This window comes from Urocitellus parryii, chromosome 7 (assembly GCF_045843805.1).
Source record: "Urocitellus parryii isolate mUroPar1 chromosome 7, mUroPar1.hap1, whole genome shotgun sequence".
NCBI lineage: Eukaryota > Metazoa > Chordata > Mammalia > Rodentia > Sciuridae > Urocitellus > Urocitellus parryii.
This window is the reverse complement of record NC_135537.1, coordinates 41,158,214-41,180,482: the sequence shown is the minus strand read 5'-3', so window position 1 is coordinate 41,180,482 and position 22,269 is coordinate 41,158,214. Positions and strand designations below refer to the sequence as shown.

At 39.9% G+C, this 22,269-nt stretch overlaps 1 long non-coding RNA gene across 2 annotated transcripts in view; it reads left to right on the top strand.

Annotated features, from left to right (window-relative positions):
* Positions 1-21,753, top strand: part of LOC113178931 (uncharacterized) — a 138,159-nt gene extending 116,406 nt beyond the window's left edge. Inside the window, exon 6 of one of the 2 annotated variants that reach the window (XR_013343883.1) lies at positions 21,334-21,753. This is a non-coding gene — a long non-coding RNA (uncharacterized LOC113178931). Of the gene's footprint in view, positions 1-8,096; positions 8,687-21,333 lie in introns of those variants that run through there. The other variant, XR_013343886.1, reaches the window with a different exon arrangement.
* The last annotated feature ends 516 nt before the right edge of the window (positions 21,754-22,269 follow it).

Genomic DNA, 22,269 nt, shown 5'->3' with positions numbered 1-22,269 from the left:
TGTTACTTGGACTCATAATTGCCATTCTGACTGGAGATGGAATCTCACTGTAGATTTAATTTGCATTTCTTTAATTGCTAAAGATGTTAAACATTTTTCATATATTAACTGATCATATTTTTCTATGAAGTGTCTATTCCTTAGTCCATTTATTGATTGAGTTATTTGTATTTTGGTGTTAAATTTTTTAGTTCTTTATATATCCTTGAGATTAATGCTCTAAGGTGCAGGTGGCAAAGATTTTCTCCCATTCTGTAGGCTCTCTCTTCACGTTCTTGATTGTTTCTTTTACTGTGAAGAAGCCTTTTAGTTTGCTATTTTCCCATTTATTAATTCTTGATTTTTACTTCTTGCACTTTGGGAGTTTTGTTGAGGAATTTGGTTCCTAAGGGTCTCTAATGCATAGGTCCTTGATCTACTTTAAGTTTTATGCAAGGTGAAAGATAGGGGTCTGATTTCACGTTACATATGGATTTCCAGATTTATTAGCACCATTTGTTCTCCAATGTATGTTTATGGAACTTTTACCTAGTACAGAATAACTGTTTTTATGCAGGGTTTTCCCTATGTCTTCTATACCATTGGTCTTTGTTTTGGTGCCAATACTATGCCATTTTGTTACTATATTTCTGTAGTATAATTTAAGGTCTGATATTATGATGCCTCCTGTTTCAACTTTTTTCAAGGATTGCTTTGGCTATTCTGGGCCTCTTATTTTTCCAAATAAGTTTCATGACTGCTTTTTCTATTTCTATGAAGACCATCATCAGAACCTTAATAGAAATTGCATTAAATCTGTATAGCACTTTTTGGTAGTATGGCTATTTTGACAATATTAATTCTGTCTATCCAAGAACACAGATCTTTCCACATCCTAAGGTCTCCTTCAATTTCTTTCTTTAGAGTTCTGTAGTTTTCATTGTAGATGTCTTTCACCTCTTTTGTTAGATTGATTCCCAAATATTTTTTTCCAGGCTATTGTGAGTGGGATAGTTTTCCTAATTTCTCTTTCATTTGATTCATATTAATGTATAGGAATGCAATTGATTTATGTGTGTTAATTTTATATCCTGCTAATTTGCTAAATTCATTTGTGAATTCTACAAGTTTTCTGGTGGAGTTTTTTTGAGTCTTCTAAATATAGAATCATGTTGTCAGCAAATAGAGATAGTTTGAGTTCGTTTCCTATTCATAATCCCTTTAATTTCTTTCTTCTAATTGCTCTGGCTAGAGTTTCCAGGACTATGTCGAAGAGAAGTGATAAGAGAAGGCATCCCTGTCTGAGTTCTTATACGGAATGCTTTCCATTTTTCTCCATTTAGGAAGATGTTAACGTTAGGTTTAGTATTTATAGCTTTTACAATGTTAGGTATATTCCTTCTATCCCTAGTTTTTCTGGTGTTTTGAACATGAATGGATGATGTATTTTGCCAAATGCTTTTTCTGAATCTATTTCGGGAACCATCTGATTCTTGTCTTTAAGTCTATTGATGGGATGTATTACATTCATTGATTTTCATATGTTGAACCAAACTTGTATCCCTGGGATGAACTCCACTTGATCATGGGCACTATCTTTTTTAATGTGTTTTGGTATGCAACTTATCAGTAATTTATTAAGAATTTTTGCATCTATGTTCATCAGGGATATTGGTCTGAAATTTTCTTTCCTCGATGTAGACAAATTTTTTAATAAAATTCTAGCAAACCAAATCCAGCAATATGAAAAAGGATTATATATAATAACCAGGTGGATGGCTGGCTCAGTATATGAAAATCAACCAATATAATCCTTTGTATTAATAGACTAAAAGACGAAACCCAGACAAATATCTCCAAAGAGGCAGAAAATCATTTGATAAAATCCAACATCTTTTCATTAAAAATATATTCAATACACAATATACTAGGAATAGAAGATAGAGGTCATCTTAAAAAAAAAAAAAAACTCCTGGCTAACATCCTACTTAATGATGAAATACTAAAAGCCTTACCCATAAGATTAAGAACTAGCAAGAAGGTTCAATCTTTCCATGTCAATTTAACATTGTGCTGGAGGTACCAGCAAGGGGAATTAGCAAGAAAGAGAAAAAAATGCATCTAGATTAGAAAGAAAAAAATAAAACTTGCTGTTCACAGAAGACATAATCTTATCTATGGAAAGTCCTAACTGCGTGGGTGGGGGACTCTTACAGGTAATAGCTAAAACAAGTTCTGTAAATCCTGTAATGGTGTAAGTTAAAGGATCTATATATAAAAGTCAATTATCTCTTTAACACACTAGTAAAGAGCAACCCGACAATACTTCTTAAATGCTATTTAAAATAGGATAAAAAAGAGCGACATCAGAATCAATGTAATGAAAGACAAATTGTAATTTGCTTGTAAGATGAAAACAAGAAAATATTGTTGAAAATTAAAAGATCTAAGCAAATAGAATACATCCCATGTTGACAGAGTGGAAGTTTTAATGTGAGGATGGCAATACTGCCCAAGTTGACCTGGGGATTCAGCACAATTCCTATCAAAATTATAGCTGCTTTGTTTGTAGAATTGACAAATTGATCCTAACATTCATATACAAATGCAAGGGACCCAGAATAGACAAAACAATCCTGAAGATTAAAAAAAAAAAAAGTTGTAGAACTTAACACTACCCGATTTCCAAATGTAATATAGAGCTACTGTACAAGATACTGTGGTATTTAAGGCAGACAAATAGATCAATGCAATAAATGGGAGTCCAGAAACAAAACTTTACAACTGTGGTCAGCCAATTTCATTATCAGCCGAGGGGGGTGAGATAGTCAATAGGGTAAAAATCTTATTTTTTCAATTTTAATTTGTTATATATAACAATATAATGCATTACAATTCATGAGAATCGTATTTTCAACCAATGGTACTGAAACAATTGGATATCCTCATGCAGAAGAATGAAACTGTATCCCTATCCCATAACACATAACATACACAAAAACTTAATCGAAATGCTTCAAAGACCCTAAATATAAAACTATGAAACACTAAGAAGAATATATAAAACTTCATGGCCGTGAATGAGGCAAAGTTTTCTAAGATCTGATCTCAAAAACAAACGAAAATTAAAAAAATGAGACTTCATCAAAATTAAATGCATTTTGTGTTTCAAAGGACACTATCAATAAAGTAAAAAAATAGGGTTAGGGGCATGGCTTAGAAGTAGAGGGCTTGCCCGGCATATTCAAGAACCCGAGTTTGATCCCCAGAATTGCACAAAAGGAGAAAGAGTAGGAGGTTTAAAACAAAAAATTAAACTAAGGAATGTGAGAAAATATTTGCAAAACATATCTGAGAGGGGAAGACTTGTATACAGATTCTCAGAATATACAAAGAACTCCTACAACAACAAAGAGAATGATACAACTAAGTAGGCAAATGATTCAAATAGACATTTCACTAAAGAAGACACAGAGAACCATTAACCTTATGAAAAGACACTCAACACCATTAGTCATTAGGGAAATACAATCCAAATCTACAAAGCAATATCACTTCACAAACATTTGGATAGCTATAATTAAAAAAGATAAAGCTAATGTTGAGAACGTGTAGAAATTGGAACTTTCATACAATGCTGGTAGAAATATAAATGTTTCTTAAGAACAGTTTCGTTCTTCCTCAAAAAGTTAAACATAGAATTATGTCCCAATCATTTCACTACTGTGTGTGTGAGTGACCAAGAGTAGAAAACATTGTTCTCTCAGAAAGTTGTACATGAGTGTCCATAGCAACATTCTTCATTATAGCCCTAAGTGAAAACAGCCCAAATGTCCATTATTTAATACATAAATACACAAAATGCAGTACATCCATGCAATCGAATATTATTCAGTCATTCAAATAAAGTTCTGATATAGGATACAACTTGTATGAACATTGAAAGTGATACAACTCGAATTAACATCAAAAACATGGCTAATAGAAAAAGAACCAAACAAATGAAGCCTAAGGAATGATGTTTACTGGCTGGCAGTATGCTAGTATTTCTAAGCCAGAGAATTTTACATAAATAGAAAAACTTCTGAATTTTGTAGAAAAATTGATAAATCTGGCATGTCAGTACCTGAATTCTGACTTGTGAAAATTGTCTGGAGCTGAATTGAGCCTGTCCCCTTTCCGTGGGCTCCCAGATGACTGCAGTTCCCACTGTTCCTTATTGTCTCATATACGGAGGACAAGTATCAGAAACCAATTTCCCATGTACAGTTGGGACTTTTTCCTCACATTTTTGTTATCCTTGTTGGCTTGTTTGCTCTTGTTTTTCCACATCTCCAAATAGCTTTGTTTAGCATCTCGTTGACCCCAACAAGCAACTGAGATAACTCACAAAGGATGGGCTTTCGAATCACATATAAGCACTTGATCAGGATGCTCCAATCTACCTGTCCAGACCACCTGGCTTCCTTTTCCATAAACCCATTGCTCTTCTCCATTTCCTTCCTCCCTTTCTTGCACACACAACATAAGCCAATAACTACCCAAGTCAGAGACCTAAGGGTTATCCTAAGCAGCCCACCCCTTCACCTCCTGCACCCATTCAGTGACAGATTCTAGTATATATGACTTCCTTCACACAGCTCCTGTCTTCCTGCCTTCCAGTCTCCCTATCGTACTCCATTAAAGCTGCTACACATATCTTAGAATGGGTAACTTAAACACAACAGAAATTTATTGCCCATAGTTCTGGGGGCTGGGAATTCCAAGGTCAAGTCACCAGCAGGTTTGTGCCAATGGGCCTGCTCCTCATAGATAACACCTTCTATGAATCCTCCCATAGTAGAGGGGACAAACAGGTTCCCTCAAGCCTTTTTTAATAAAGGGCACTGATCATATGCATGATGGTTCTGCACTCATGACCTAATTACCTCCTTAGGTCCCAAGTCTTAATACTACTGCCGGGTGGTTAGGTTTCAACATTCTAATTTGAGGGGACAGACATTCAGACCACAGTCCCCCCTTTGCCCTTCATTAAACAAGGCCCTCTCACTCCTCACTGCACTATTGCAAATAGTCCCCTAAGACCCTCCCTGCCTCTAGGCTCACCCACTTCAACTATGTTCCCTGTGGTCCCAGATTAGCTTGCACAAGCACAAATCTATTTAGAGCACTCAGCATTGAAACGTTTCTGTGGCACACAGCACCTGCACAGGGCAGAGGTCGGTCCAGCCCATGCAGACCTCAGCAGGTGTGCCAAACCAACACACCCGCCTCCTACCCTCAACCCTGCACCACCTGTCATCTGTCATTTTCTTGCTAAATGCATACCCCTGTGCTTTTCCCTGGTGCACTCAGTGCCTGCCTCCTGTTCATGAACACCTGCTCATCCTTCAGAACTCAGTCCAGGACTTGAGAAAACCATGTCCGTTTACCCCACCACCATCCTCAGTTAAAACTGGTTACTCTTACCTTTTGAGTGTTTTTATCACACACACAAAAAAGAATGATACATGTTAATTAGCTCATTTAGCTATTCCACAGTGCATATGTATTTCAAAAACCATGTTGTATATGATGAATATGTACAACTGCCAGTTTAAAAATAAAAATTGGTCTTTCTTCACCAGCCCTTTGACCACCCACTAGACTCCATGGGAATCTTTGATGCATGCGCTGATCTACTTGTCAGGTTTTACCTTCCAACTGGTGAGCTCACTGAGCCAGGGGTAGTGGTGGTATCCCCAGCACCTGGCATAGTGCCTGGTACACCGTAGGCACTCCATTCGTGGGTAATCAAAGAAAGTGAATGTTTGCCTAGCACACAAAATTCTTATTGGCCTATGAAACATGAGTTACAAATGAATTAAAAATGTCACAGAACAGATGACCAAGTGCTCCCTGACAGGGCAGAGAAAGCGAGAAAATGAAGAATTCAACTCTTGTGAGAGACCCTGCAGGAGACTCCTAACCAGGTCCCCATGCCCCGTTTGCAGCCAGAGGGGTCTTTTCTGAATACAACCTGGATTCAAACACTTTCCTTTTGGGGGACTCCCTCCGCACCTCCGGAGACAGGGCTTTCCTGTCTCTGAAGCCCCAGCCCCACCTTCTCCTGGTTCTCTCCTCCCCAGTCACGTGGCCTTCGGCCAGTCCTTGCTGGCTGCTGCTCTGCCTCTCCCATGGCAAGTTCAGCTGTCCCTGCTGTGTCTCTGCTGAACACCGTCCCTCCCTGCTGCTTCAAGTTGATTCCTGCCAGCCTCCAGCCCTCAAGGCATTCTCACTTGCTCAGTGCCTGGCTTCCCTGTCCTGAGAGGTCAGGAAAACCCTGCTCAGCTCAGTCCCCAGTTCAAGTGCATCCCTGCCAGGGGATGCAGACCCGGGGCCCCTGTGTACTAATCCGGCTCCAAATGAGAGAAAGGGAAATCAAACAGCTTTGAGCCTTCCCTCTGGACAGGAACTGTCCAACAATGTTCAGTAGTTAATGGAAGGCATGTAGTTCAGAAGTCGTTCAGTAACCTTGGGTTGCTTCTCTGATACATGGGTGGGGAGGGGGCAAGAGCCCTGCTCTGCCCACCCCCAGGGACTCATTAAAGCACCTCCAACCAAGCAGCTTCCAAGGGAATGTCCTGGCAAAACAGTAGTATGAGTTTCTCCTTCTCCGTTACATTTCCAGGACTATTTCAGTGCCCTTAATAGCTAAAGTCTCCACTCCACCTTCAGGGCACCCCTTAGTCTGATGCATTTCACAGTTACCTAACCAAACGACAGAACCACCTCCCAATCCATATCCAAGTGCCCAGTCCTGAGCTCAGAGAAGGCAGGAAAGAAAAAGTAGGCCTTGGCCACACAGAGCCCCACCTTCCAACACTTCAATCAGGGAGCTTTCTGGGCAGACAATGCCTTTTCCAGAGGCTGATGCCACTCCCACTCCAGGGGAGGGGCGGAGCCCACAGATACCAAGCTCTCTGCAAGAGGGACAGAGCACTGACCCCAGAGATGATTGAGGAAGTCGGTAGGACTCATACATACTGCAGCCACTCATCTGTTTAATTAGGCTTCTGAAATCATTCCTGATGAGATTTGCCAGTCTCTATTTTATTCCCTGCTGTACAGTAGAGAAGGGAGCAAAAAAGAAAAAAGAAATTCCACTGAGAGAACTTGAGAAAACAAAACGACCGTGGTCTAGGGAAGACCTTACCTGGAATATGACTTGACTCGGCTCTTGACCTTCAAAAATAGAAAATGTCATGGGCTTCAGGGGTCCACTAAACTTCCCCTCCTGGCCATATCCAATTGTCTGTTAACAAAGAAAGAGAAAATCAGCATCTATGATGAACATATGAGCGTGTGTCCCTGGCTGACCTTATTAGGGATTTCAGAAGCAGTAATATGAAACACGGGATTCAAAAACAATGTGAAATCAGGCAGAAAACAATCTAATATTGGCAAAGGGACCACCCTGTCAAAGCAGTTTGCTGTGAGCTTGGCATTGCTCTTGCTGTTTAACCATCTCTGCAGTTGCTCAAGGCGAGAATATTAACATCCTCCGTTACCGAGAAGTTGAGCCCAGAGTGACACGTATAAGTGATGGACAGATATGCCCGAGCCAAAGCTCAAGTTCTCTCACAATACTGCTCAGCCTTCTAAATTCTATAGGGTTTTACACAGGCTTCCTAAAAACACTTCCCTCCACTCCTATTTTATGAGGCCATCCATGGCAGATTCCCAGCATTCTAGAGTTTATAGTCACCTTAAGGCCAACTGATTCTATAAGGAAAGAAAATATGTGGATGTGTGAAGCACAGGCTTACTTGGCATGAAGTTAATTTTAGTCCGATTTGAATCTGAAATTGTACTGAAACTTTTAAAAAGCTTACTACTTTAACATTGGGTTGTACCTTATATTTATTTAGAAAAATAAAATCACAAAATATTTACCGTAAGCAGTGACCTCACAATGATTCTAAAATCTAAAGACCTTAAACAAACCCAGACCAGTTGTGACAGTAAGAGTTCATATTTGCTAAGTTAGTACATGTGGGGCTCTGTCATGGGTACATTTAATCCTGGTGGCAGGATTTACTCTACCAGAGTAACTCTACCATTATCTGTTTCTACAGAAGATAAACTCAAGAGGAAGAGAAGCAATATTGCCCAATTCATGGCTAGAAGCAGAATTTAAAACTTTAATTCTGGAACAAGCTCTCTTAGCCACTATGTGCCACTGCCCACCAGAGGACACAAAAGCAGCCTGAATGGAAAGCCAGCTGCAATGGCGATGTGCCAGAAGTTGTGACTTCCATCCTGGAGAATGGGGAGCCTTCAGGGGCAGCCCTGCCAGCACAGTATTCCTCACCATGACGGCTTACCGAAGGGAGATGCCAGGCAGAGTGGAGCAGGGGTATAGAGGAAGCCAGCCACCCAGGCGGTGGGGACACCCTCCAGGACCAGGGACTTGGTGTCCCATATGGGATGCTGACCTCCCCTCCTTCCCTGGTGGCTCTTTGTGTCTCCCATTTTTGGTGGAAATAGGACATAGGTTAGATTAGAATCAGAAGCATGAATGACAAGCCAATTTTTGAAACTAGACAAGTAAAAATCAAAAAAGGGAGAACTGGGTGGGGTGAAGAGAATGTGTTTCCTACTTTAGGGAGAGCAAGCACACTCTTGTCATGGAAACTGCTGCCCACTGAGGATCACCTAAAATAATCAGAATATGAGAAAAGCCCTACATATAATCCCTCAGTTTGTTGAATCATAACTAGTTGATATTAGTAGTCTGATTTAAAAAAAAAAAACAGCAACACACAAAAACAGAAGGCTGTTAAACTTGCTCTTCTGAGTTGTGGCAGATCTTTGGGTTTGCTATCCTTGGTCATTACCAACCCCTCTCTTTTGCTGTATTCCACCAACTGGAAGTCAAGTTGCATCTCTTCCAGATTCTGTTGCAGCCAGAATGGTGGCCAAGTCAACCACTTCTGGTTTGTGAAATAAGAGGGAATTCTGCATTTTATACTCCTGACGGAGGAGGAAAGATGTGGGGGTCACCGCCCTTCCCTGTGGCTCCTGCTGATTTAGTGGACCTCATGTCTGCAGCCAGGACAGCCACCAGGATCCACAAGGGCACAAACCAGATCAAAAGATACTGGAGCAAAGAGAAAGAAGCCCGAGTCACTGATAACTTCACGGAACTGCTGCACCTATCACCCGCCCTGGATTAACCATTTCAGGTTTCTTATTTCTTATTATCAAACCCCTCTTTATTCAAGAAGTTCTAGAGTCAAATTTCCTGTTACTTGCAGCTAAAAGCACACTTACTCAGTAACTTTACAGACTTCTAGCCATCTATTTCTTACTAAGTTTTCTTCCTTTGAGGGCTCAGCCTTCTTTCCACTGCTGCTTCTGCTTGGAGGGTGGGGACACAAGAGCTGGTACTGATGTCCAGGTGCCACCCTGGTGGCTCCAGGATGCAGGCAGTGCTTTCCGTGGAGCTACTGCTCAACAGCAACCCACCACCATCAGCTCTGTGCTCACTCCAGCCAGCAGACAGCCTTTGAGCTGCTCACACCAGTGAAACTACCTTAGCTAGCAAACCTCACTAACAAGGCTCCATATCCCTATGGGGACGAGCTGTCCCACCCACCGGAAAGGAGGGCTGGGTCACAGTTCCAGGGTTCAAAGTTGCATCCTTGTATCGGGGCAACAAATCTTTCTTCCTGCCCATTAATATGACTATTGGGGCTATAAAGATTTCAAAATACATGTGCATGCTATGAGTCATCAGGCCACACCAGAAGAACTGGTAGAAGATGGTGTGGTAGAAAGTGGTGAAAGGACACCTTCATCCAGCAAGAAAAACGCATGTCCCCTTCTCAGACAAGTAAATGAGCTCACTTATAGCCAAGAACTGTGTTAGAATCTTCTCTTGAATCTCACTGTTGCTTTTTTTTTTTTTTAAAGAGAGAGAGAGAGAATTTTTTTATTTTTTTAGTTATCGGTGGACACTTTGTATGTGGTGCTGAGGATCGAACCCAGGCCGCACGCATGCCAGGCGAGCGCGCTATCGCTTGAGCCACAACCCCAGCCCTGCTTCTTAATATAAGTCCATAATCATGTATTTCTACTGCTTCTGGTACTGTGCTAGGTGCCAAGTTTGTTGCAAAGATCACTATACAGTCCTTTCATGGAGGTCAGGGTCCATATGGCTGTAGACACTGAACATTTAAAATGCTATAGCGACACTAACAGCTAATATTTATTGAGCTCTTAGATTGTGTGAGTCACTGACCCAAGAGCTTTATAAGTGCATTTTATTTAACTGCAACAATATCCCACAAGGCAAGTACTGTCCTTCAAGCCATTTCAAAGGGCAGAAAACTGAGGTCCAAATCCAACATAATTCATTCAAGTTCCCACCAGTGATAAGTGGTAGCAACAAGTTTGAACCAGGTCTGACTTGCCACCATAAAGTCATGTAGATATAAAGTCAAATGAGAGAGTAGGAAGGATAGTGAAGTCCAATGGGGACGTTTGACCCAGCCCTTATACAATCCTGGGACAAGCCTTGAGCAATCAGACTGTGAGGACGCACATGGCTCCAAGTTTGAGCTGTGTTTTTTTCCCCTGGAAGAAGTTCAGATGGTTTGGCAAGTTGGACTATTTCACTCCACGAAGATGTTGAGCTGTGTGAGCTTTAAGGGACCTTCTGGGACTTCAAATTTGGTGTATTATTTTGGAATCCCAGAAGAAAGGAAGCAAGATTTGAGGTGTGTGGATCTAAAGTTTCTTTCTAAGGAAAAAAAAAAAAAAACAGATGTGTCCCTATAACCTTGCTTCATAATACAACGAACTTTTGGGCAAACTTTGTGAACCTCAGGAGCCTCATGGGTAAAATAAGAATGGCTCCCACTCTCTCCCCAAGGTCCAGGGACAGGCTCTAACCCCCCTTGGTTCCAAACTCTAGAAACCGTTCAGTCCATGGATTAGCTCAACAAATGGCTAACAAAAACGGAACCAGAGAACTCCAGAACTTCTATTAGAAGAAAAAATAAAAATACAGAGCAAAGAAGAGTTGAAAATAGAGGGAATGATTTTCTTAATACGTTTCAGTGATGGTCATTCATGATCAAAGTGAAAAAAAAAAGTCAGGATTAAGGAATACAGATTCAGACATATGTCACTATCATTTCTTTCCTTCCCTAAACTGTATATGTCTTCACACAAAAGATAGATTGGTTTTAGACTTTGTACTGGTATTGGGTTTTAAACGCCGAGGAGAAAGTGGCTCCTCCAGATAAAGGACAGACATGATTGTACCCACTTCATTGGAATTGTCACATCCGAACACTGTGTCCATTCTATAGCAAGTTGATTTTGATAGGACGCCTTTTGAAGTGATGATAACCATTCTTTCTCTAGTATGGGGTAGAAGGATGACAGAAAATATTCCAGTAAACAAGCAGAGAAGAACACCCTCTTCTCTTACCAAATAAAGTGTAAGAAGACACAGCGAGCGAAGGAGCACCGGAGACATCTTGCTGTTCGACACACTCCTGTGAATAAACCGCAGATAAACGTGATTAGTCGCCAGTCTTAAAACCATCTCTTTCCAAACCATTAAGAATCACTGGATGATATCCAGTTGCAAACCTAGTAAAACGGGATTCCTACAGGCCAGTTCCCCTCTGTGGAACAGCCCGGTCTTCCAGAAGCTTCATGATTCCCCTATCCATAGCAACTTGTAGGCTGACATCTCCCAAGGAGCCCTCTGCAATTTCATTTAACTGCTTTCCTCTATTATAACTTTCTTCAGAGTCTTAAAAGATAGTCAAGGAGTCTTTTTCAACTTTGGGGATTATTTTGTTTGGGTTTGGTTTTCAAAACAGTTTTCACTCTTATTATATGGGTGTGGAAGATACATTTTCGCAAATGCCAGGATAACTAGGTTAAAAAAATTAATTGTTCCTATTCAAATCTGCAAATACAGCCAGCCGGGCGGTTGGACTCGGCTGTAAGGCCAGCGGCTCAGGAGGCTGAGGCAGGAGGATCGCAAGTTCAAAGCCAGCCTCAGCAAAAGTGAGGTACTAAGCAATTCACTGAGACCCTGTTTCTAAATAAAATTCAAAACAGGACTGGGGATGTGGCTCAGTGGTTGAGTGACCCCGAGTTCAGTCCCTAGTATGTGCGCGCATACACATACACACACACCAAAAAAATAAAAAAAGCTGCAAATACATAAGATTCCGCAAGTAGAAAAAGCTCAAGAATGTTTATGATCCTTCATTCAAAGGCCTCACCCTGCTGCCTCTTTGGTGTTCTCAGTTTTATTTTGACCTGGTGCAATACACCTGAAGAAAATAATATATTACTTATTTCTCCAGAAGAGACCAAATAAAATTCCAAACTCTGTTCACATTGTCTTCTGTTCAGAATAATTTTTCGTTTTCTCCTTGAGGTTTTATATTTCAGAGAAATTATAACTTTCAGCCAGAGACATGTCATGATTAAACAACTTTAAGATGTGACATAAATTTTCCAAATGGCCTATAAAGTAGCACTGCTGCCTGTTATAACACTGGACTGCCAAAAATTTAAATTAAATTTAAAAACAAGGAAATAAAAAATGCATTCATTTCACTACAATCTAATAATTCTATTATCTTTAGGGATTATGGATGATCCTGATTTACTTCATCTTTTTCTTTATTTTTAAAGTTTTTCTATGTTGAACATAAATATCACTAATAATCAGGGGAAAAATGGTTATTAAAAATTTAACTACCCTGAAAATGTAGATCCTAAAAGTAGTAAACGCTTTTACATTTCTGTAGCTGGTATTTTAACTTTAAAAAGGTGAAAGTGCTATCCCAATTTAGTCTCACAAATGCCCTGGAAGATTTTTTAAAAATGAGCATTTATTATGATTACCTATGAAGTAAATTTGTGGAGAGAACTTTAAAAATGGTCTAATAGGCCTGGTGTGGTGGCACACACCTGTAATCCCAATGGCTCTGGAGGCTGAGGCAGGAAGATAGCAAGTTCAAAGCCAGCCTCAGCAAAAAGCAAGGCACTAAGCAACTCTGAGACCCTGTCTCTAAATAAAATACAAAATAGGGCTGGAGATATGGCTCAGTAGTAGAGTTCCCTCGAGTTCAATCCCCATACCCCCTCCCCTGAAAAAAAAAAAAAAAAGATCCGAGTGGTACAGAAGGGAGGCTCAGAGCCAGATAGTCTAGGCTACAACCCAGCTCTGCTTTGGCCATGAGTGTACAACTTCATTGATCAGTGACTCAGTTTCCTCAAAACACCTAGCAATTGCTTAACAAATATGTGTTCTTACGATTTTCTCAGACATGAGTTAGGAATTGTTATTCTCATTTTGAGGAAATTGAGATTCAAAGTTAAACCTTTTGCCTAAAGACATAGCTAAGAAGTAACATTATTGGGATTCACCAGTTCTCTTGATAGAGTTGAAAGAAGTTTTGAACTTTGCTATCTGCTATAACCTATTATAGTGTGATAGTTACATGTATACAGATGTAGACATAGAGATGTAAATATATAAACATAGATAAAAATAGCTATAGACATCTATATTTACGTAGATCTATATACATACATACATATATACATATATAGATATATAGTTATATTTACATAGATCTTATGCCAAGGTTCCACAGCAATTTTAAGGAAAAGCTAGGATTAAAATCTTTCTAGATTCTTAGATTCATGAATTCCTTGAATGTTTAAAAATTAGTTTTGGGGGCTGGGGATGCGGCTCAAGCGGTAGCGTGCTCGCCTGGCATGCGTGGGGCGCTGGGTTCGATCCTCAGCACCACATAAAAATAAAGATGTTGTCTCCACCGAAAACTAAAAAATATTAAAAAATTAGTTTTTGCAAAAGAATTTGGTTGGCATGTGCAAACATCATTTTAGACTAACTTGTTAAACACAAGAGGTTTTTTTTTTTTTTTAATTGTTATAGACTTCTAATTAAGATGACAGGTATGGAGACACATGGAAACAAGTTCCAAGTAATCCCAGAACCTGGAATATTACAAGATGAAATACTTCCATATCCATAAATTCCACATCCACAGGTTCAACCAAACACAGATTAAAAATATTCATAGAAAAATGCATCTGTACCAAACATGCACACTTTTTTGTCATTCTCTAAAAAATACAGTATAATTATTATTTACATAGTATTTACATTATATTAGGTATTTAAGTAACCTAGAGATAATTTCAAGTATTGGAGAAAATGAGCAGGTTATATGCAAGTACCATTTTATACAGGGGATTTGAGCACACTTGGATTTTGGTATCCAGAGGGATCATGGAACTAATCCTTATGGAAACTTTAGGATGACTATATGTATAAATGAATAAATTTCTCAACTAGTTTTTTTTAATATTAGCAAACTGAACCACAATGCACATAATCAGCTATCAACCAATATTTGCTTAATAGAAGTAAAAAGGGAGCTGGGCACCGTGGTGCAGGCCTGTAATCCCAGCATCTTGGGAGGCCGAGACAGAAAGATTGTGTGTTCAAAGCCAGCCTCAGCAACAGCAAGGTGCTAAGCAACTCTGAGACCCCGTCTCTAAATAAAATACTAAATAGAGCTGGGGATGTGGCTCAGTGGTTAGATACCCCTGGGTTCAATCCCTGATACAAAGAAAAGAGTTTTGAGAGACAGTAAGAGAGTTTTAAGAGACACATCTGGGGATCCTTCTCCTCAAACTGCTCAGCATTCCTGATCTCACAGGCTGCTCCCAACTCTCCCAGCCTTATCTGCCACTCCCTCCCACACCCAGCCATGCTATACACCCCATGCACTTTGCCCCAAAGCTCCACTGGGTCCATGCTCCAGCCCTTGCAGCTTTCCCCAACCTGGCACAGGCCTGGCACAGAGAAGACGGACAATGGATACTTGCTCAATGAACTTGGATGAGATTATCCTTTCTTATCTCTGCTTTTAGTCTTCATACCTTATCATCTAGGTCCAACTTATTCGTTTATTCAAACAACATTGAACCAAGCTTCCTATATGTGCCAGATCTTGTGTTAAGAATTGGGACACCAAAAATAAAGAGTTTGGGGTCTGCCTTCATAGAGCTATGACTCAAATCCTTTGAAATTTGCCCTGATTTCCAGTCAAAAGCCTCTTCTTCCCAAAGCCCTTCTCCACCCACATTTTCCATCATTTATTTATATGTTGGAATTACTGTCTCTAATAGAAAATAAAATCCTACAGGCTAGAGGCCTTATTTTTTTTTAACCTCTTAGAGCTCTTTATACTATATCTTGAATATATTAAGCCCTCAACAAATGTTTGCTAAAATCTAAAATACTTGTCATTGTCTAAGATGGATGTCCTATTAATTTGTTCTCATCTATAAGACCTTTCAGAATAGGCTGGGGATATAGTTCAGTTGGTAGAGTGCTTGCCTCACATGCACAAGGCCCTGGGTTCAATCCCCAGCCACACACACACACACACACACACACACACACACACACACCAAAAAAAAACATAACATGTTAAAGGAAACTAGTCTCAGATTTAAAGCATTATTGGACATAAAATACAATCATACATTTTTACTATCGATAAGAAAGCTGGTTTCTCTTTTAAATACCCTAACATTTTTGCTAGATAATAGTTGAAAAATGGTTGAAATATATCATCTATCCTTAAACCAATTTTGTTTTTTAGCACTTTTAACCTTTCAAAGAAATACAGGTTGAATGATAGAAAAGCAAATAAAATGAATGCCTTACTTTAGTCCGATGCTCCACAGGCCACTAATGTTTTAATGGAAATGCGTTTATCTTTTGCCATTCACATTTAGTCTCACCCATTACAGGAGGATTTCCAGTGGGAAACAGAATCGCTTTCCACTCCCATGCATGGGGTGCCATGAACTTGAGGACAAATCTACCACGCCATGCAGTTGGTGGGAATGTGAACTCGGAGTTAGACAGATTCATTTGGGCCCTGGCTCCTCCACTGCCTCCTGGCCCCATTTACTCCTCTGTAACTCAGGAATAATAACAGCATCTATCTTTGAGAGTGATGGCATTCAATGGGTTAATATTTGGAACAGTGTTTGTCAAACAGAAAGTCACCCTGCAATCAAGTTTGCTTGGTGGGAGATTTAGGTTGCCCTACAGGACCCCTCCCCTCCCAATGCTGAACTTCTGGCAGCCCACCATTGAGAATATTCAAGAACCAGTCTCCACAGCACATCATCACAGCCAAATCAAGTGGTGAGGCACAGCCTTTACCCAAATGATTCAGAGCAAATTACACTAATGCTAGGATTATGTCTGAAGAGGACTTTGTTCTCTCAAATAAGTCTTGCTTTTACTTCCTCTTTGCAAGGACACCATACACCAATACTATACCTGGGGTCATGATGAGGCTGATGGGAAACCATTGTTTGAAACTGAAGCTGTCTAAAAACCACCAAGCATCCATATACAATAGGTCCACTCAGTAGATTTTCACAGAGTTCAGCGACATTTCATCTAAACTATTGAAACAGTTGACCCAACCATCTGCTTGGAATTTGTGCTATTTATCAGTGTCTCCCTCAGGTGCAAGGATTAACTTCAGAAAGTTCCTATGGCAACTATCAGACAGGCCAAGCATATCCTTAGCAGGCTCTTTTCAAAAGGAATTTTGAAAAGAAAAACTCAGTCCCCAAAATGTGGACACACCTCACCTACCAGACATCACCACCATGGCTTGCTTTAACCACAGATCAGGGCCTTAACTTAAAATGTGGAATCAGGGCTACTGGCCGTGATCTCCAGGGAGGTACCTTCACTGAATTCACTGCAGCCCAGAAAACATGGAAATCCCTGCACATTGAAACCAAGTCCACCAGGATCACAACACAAAGGCATCTCACATTTATCAGAAACCATTTGCCACAGTTTCGAGTCCTTTTTTTTTTTTTTTTTTTAAGTGCTATACTAGGAATTGAGCCCAGGGGTATCCTACCACTGAGCTACATCCTCAGCCTTTTTTAAAAATTTTTAATTTTTAACACAGGGTCTTGCTAAGTTACTGAGGCTGGCCTCAACTTGTGATCCTCTTGCCTCAGCCTCCTGAGCTACTAGGATTATAGGTATGTGTTATCGCATCCGGCATGCTGGGACTTTTATGTGAATTATCTTACCAATTTCTCACAAGAACCCTAGGAAGCAGATACTATCATAATCTGCCTCTTAAATGAAATCAAAAGATAAAGGTCAAGGAAGTTAATAGACTTGCCCAAAGTTACATTGCCAGGTTCATTCCCATGCCTGTGCTCTTAACTACATAATCTTCAACCTCTGAAAAGTATGAATGTCCTGATAAGATACCAAGTATCACCTCGCCTGGCACATCTGTCCAAAGACACAAAAAATAAACTTCTTTACTTCATGGCTGTTTCTCCTCTTCATATGCTGACATGGCTCCCCCAGGCCCACACACACATCACCTCCATCCAAAGACAGAGACTGCATCAGCCTGGGATTCTTGCCCCTATGCTGAATATACTTCTGTGTCAAGTTCTCTCTCCTCATTTCCCTTCATGCATCTCCAATTTTTTTTTAATTAATCCAAATGTCAGCATGGACCACCCCCCTCCCCAATTCATATGCTGGAGTCCAAACTCCCAAGTACCTCAGAATGTGACCTTAGGGTCTTTACAGACAAAGTTAAAATGAGGCCATTAGGACGGGCCCTAATCCAGTATGACTAGTGACCTTATAAAAAGGAACAATTCAGAGACAGACTCATATATACAGGAAGAAGAGAGGCAAATATGTAGATAATATTTATAAGCCAAGAAGACAGATCTGGAAGAGATCTTTCCTGCAGCCCTCAAAGGATGCAACCCTGCAAACACATTGATCTTGGACTTATAGCTCCAGATCTGAGACAGCAAATTTTTGTCATTTAAGCCATTCATGCTCTGGTATTTTGTTATGGCAACCCTAGTAAACCAATAGACCAAACTACTCTTGGTTTTGACTGAGTAAGGTGCTACTATCTCAGGACAGGAATGGCCTCAAAGCGGGGGGTTTACTCTGCTATTATGCAGTGCTCTGGCATCCCTGGGGAACTTGAAGCTTGATTTATTCTCCAACTGGGCTCCAATTCTTCCAAGAGACATTAAGACATTTTTAGATACTTTTGTAATTTCCCTATTTATCTGAGTAAGGACAGGAAATTTCCAGTCCCAGTTTTCCAAACCTACAAGTAACTTCAACATGCAAACATTGATTCCACCCCCCCTCCCTTGCAAAAACAAAAGTGCTAGGTAAATTTTAAGTAGAGCCAGAATCAGTAAGATAATTCATATAAAAGACTTTGAATTAAAGTAATTCATCTAAGGCTGAGGTTGAGCCAGGCAGCTCCAAAGAACAAAGAAGGGACAGGAGGAGAGGATTGTAAATTTTGTTTTCAAATATTATAGGGTGATGTGGGCAGGAAAGGATGTGACTAGAATTTATAACAGCACCAGGACTGAATAGCACCAAATATCCTGTGTGCCATTTATTTTACATCTGCACTGTGTATTGCTAAGAGCAGCATAAATTATAAGGCAAGGCCAGAGATGAATAAAAATCAGATTAAAAGCTGGCTCACACTATTGTTCATCAAGCAGTGTTCAGATCAATCATGCCCATCTTTTGGTCTGACTCACAAATCACAGGCACCAATTACATCACTTAAGGTTTAGAAAACCACAGGAGGAGCAGACCAATTTGTACTTTGACAAATTAGGGACCCAATTAAAGTGGCTCTTAATAAGCTAGGAGCAAGCAGGCAGGCATAAAATCTGGGCTGCTGCCTCACACTTCAGACTGATTATTCCACCTGAGGAGGGATGGCGTGTTTTTAGCATCGAGAGAGGAAAGGAGGGAGAGACATCCCTACCCCTGCCTCTCTCTCTCTCTCTCTCTCTCTCTCACACACACACACACACACACACACACGAGCACTTTTTTTTTTTTTACTAAACTTTACAATATAGATATATAAGTCTTTCAGAATGTGAAATTTTTATACATATGTAAAACTGGGGTGATTATTAATATGTTCATGACTAGGGCCCATGACCTCATGGGAGGATAGATGGAAAACTTAACATGGTTCAAATTTATATGATCAATTGCCATATAAATTGCTAGAATAATTATTCTTATTAAAGAATGAGGAGCTGGGGTTGGGGCTCAATGGCACATGAGCACTAGGTTCAATCCTCAGCACCACATAAAAAATAAATAAAATAAAGGTATTGTGTCCAACTACAACTAAAAACTATATTTTAAGAAAAGAATAAGGAGTTCTAAGGAATATTTTGAGAAATGTGGTCTTGTTTATTCCTGGTTAGCTTTCTTTCTCCCAGCACACCCCCAAACTGAGCAAGGGATGGTCAACTGGGAAGAAGGGGTCTCTCTGCAGAGTCCCTCAGAGTGTGCCCGCCCTGAACTAGTCAGCAGAGGGAAAGGCAGCCTCTTACATGGAGCAACAGAGGGCCACTTTGCCTGGGTGCCCCTCTGACATCTTAAGCCTGTAGACAGCATCGAATTCCTTGAGGGAGACAGGTTCACACCTCAGGAACCCTAGGTGGGAGGCAGGGGAAGGATTATTCTTTCCTCCATATCTAGCAGATCATCATCCCAAAGTGACTCCCATCCTCCTCTTTACACCAGGGGAGACCTGTTTCTTATAAAAGGCAACTTAGTTATTTTTGACCGAGTGTTTCTTCATGTATTAAACCACGCTTCTTCATGTATTATAAAGTGCACAGATGAGCACTTTGTCAAGATAATAAGATCACACTCCCTGGCCTTAGCAATTCAGTAGGAGGTAAGTCTAAATTAGATTCCATCCCATACGGTTTAGACATTGCAGGATTTTTAAAAAAAAAAAATCAAAAACCACTTGCTGTAATACTAGTTCCTTTACAAGGTGACCCCAAGGCAAGAATTATAATGGCAAAAAATGTACAGTCATGCCCAGGTACAACAGGTTAATGCCGTGATTCTATAATTAAATCATAACTGATGATGGATGAGTAGGAGGGCAAGGAAAAGTGAATTTAATTCTACCTAATAAAAGGTGCCATGCCACTGTGAAATCTTATCATGAATTAGGTTTTTTTTTAATTAAAATCCTCAAAAAAACCTTCATATTTATTGAAAATTTGCTAAGTTAAGTACTCTGAACAACATGAATCCTGTTATCCTTTGGGGTAGGAAAATAGTTTACAGAGGATGTCAATCTCAGCACTGAGACCAAGCTCAGAATCACAGGACTTGGTGAGGGGAGGAGGTGCCCATCTTTATTTTAAGTATTCTTCAAGAGCAAAAATCTATCATTTTGATTCTCTCTGACCCTTACACAACTATAAATGCTGATGTTTTAAAGTAATTAAAATATGGTGAGAAATAATTGACTAGACTACCAAGGATGAAAGACTTCAAAATGTCAGCATTACAAAATATTTTAAGAATAATTTTCTTGCACTGCCTACATATCATCATCAAGTATAGCTTAGTCTGTTACAAATTTCTTAAGTGGAAAAAGAAAATCAGCTCTAGTATAATTAATACCTTAGCCACTGAGTGAACATCTGCTTTTATTAAGTTAATATTTCTTATACTTAGGGGAACCCATCTACCTATTTGTGAATTGTGAGAACAAACAGAAATGTTTACCTAACAAAATTCGGAATAGCTTCTCTTATTCAGTCAGCAAGCAGGCTGACTAAATAAGAGCAACTAACTCCATTCTAAATCAACACCAGGGATTTCTGAATGGATGCAATTTTATGGCAGCAAATAAATATATATCCTAGCCATGTAAATTAGCACCTATACCATTCATTTATGGACCCTCAGAGAAAGGAAGGTGACAAAACTCAGCTTTCCTTCTCAGTCACCTCTGGACATGGAGAAAAGTGAGGACATGCTCTCCCTTCCAGAAATTTCCTTCATCAATTAAATGAAAGTTTAAGTTCCCACCAAGATTTTTTTTTCCCTTTTATAAGAGAAGGAAGAAGGTGCTGTAGATGTGACCTTCATCTTAAACAGACTTTTTTCAGGGCTCATCTTGGTAAGTTTCAAAGGATGCCACACCCACATTGCACCTGAAGATTTAAATGGGAACCATTAGAAGGGCATTTATCTGTTGGGTTTTAACTAAATATCAGAACCCAACAGCATATCATTCTCTTCCTATATTGTTGGATCCCACCTCCTTAACATAACATTAGTTGCTTTCTTGAAAAATGGAAGATATGTGTTTGTGGCTATAGTGATTTTTTTTCCTCTTACAGAACAAACAGTTTCTCAGTTAAACCCGAGTCATGACCTGAACTTGCTCATGAAAAAGGGAGCCAGCACTCATTGAACTTCCACCATGGCCAATAAATGTGGTAATTCTTTACCTTCTAACCTAATTTACTTTACTTCTCAAAATTACCTAGTTAGGCAGGTTATCTGGCTTTACAGATGAAAAAATTAAGAGTCAGAGAGATGGAGACTTCTGCTCTGGGCTTGACACTTTGGACATGATGAAACTGGCCTGACTCATCTGACCAACCCTGAAGACTCATAAACCACATGCCCCATAATCGACCGTAAAGTCTTGCTCAGGAAACGACTCATCTTGCTTCCTGGTGAGAGCTGAATGTCATCCATTTTCCTGATCATTTAAACATGTACTTCTTTCAAACACTGCCTCACTTACTAGTGAAGCTTTTAAAAATAATAATAATAAAGTCAAGAAAATCTCAGGAAATGCATTCATTGCCTTTTCAATCTCCCATTTGGCATCGTCCACCCCACCCCACATAGGGTCTTTCTCCCTAGAAAGTTGTCCAGCAAAGACTGGAACTTTGAAGCGCTCATTAAGCAGGACCATGATTTAACATCAAGATAATACCGATCCACCCACACAGCAGATGCAGCACCTGAAGCTGACCGGCACCATCAGCCTTCCTTTCGCAGTAAAGGCAGGTCTGCCTTGATGTCTTTAATTCTTACTCCAGTACTTTCTTTAAAAGTCGTCTTTTCTCCTTTCTACCTCCTTCCATGCTGCATCCCAAACAGTCCTACAAATTCCAAATCAAATCTCGTTCTGAGAAGTAGATGGAATGGTCAGTCTTTAAAGACCACATCTGAGAGATGCCACACTTTTTGAAAATAAGACTCTAACCTCCTTTTTCTAGAATATAAGGGCTTCAGAACATTGTAAGTCCAGGCATTTATAT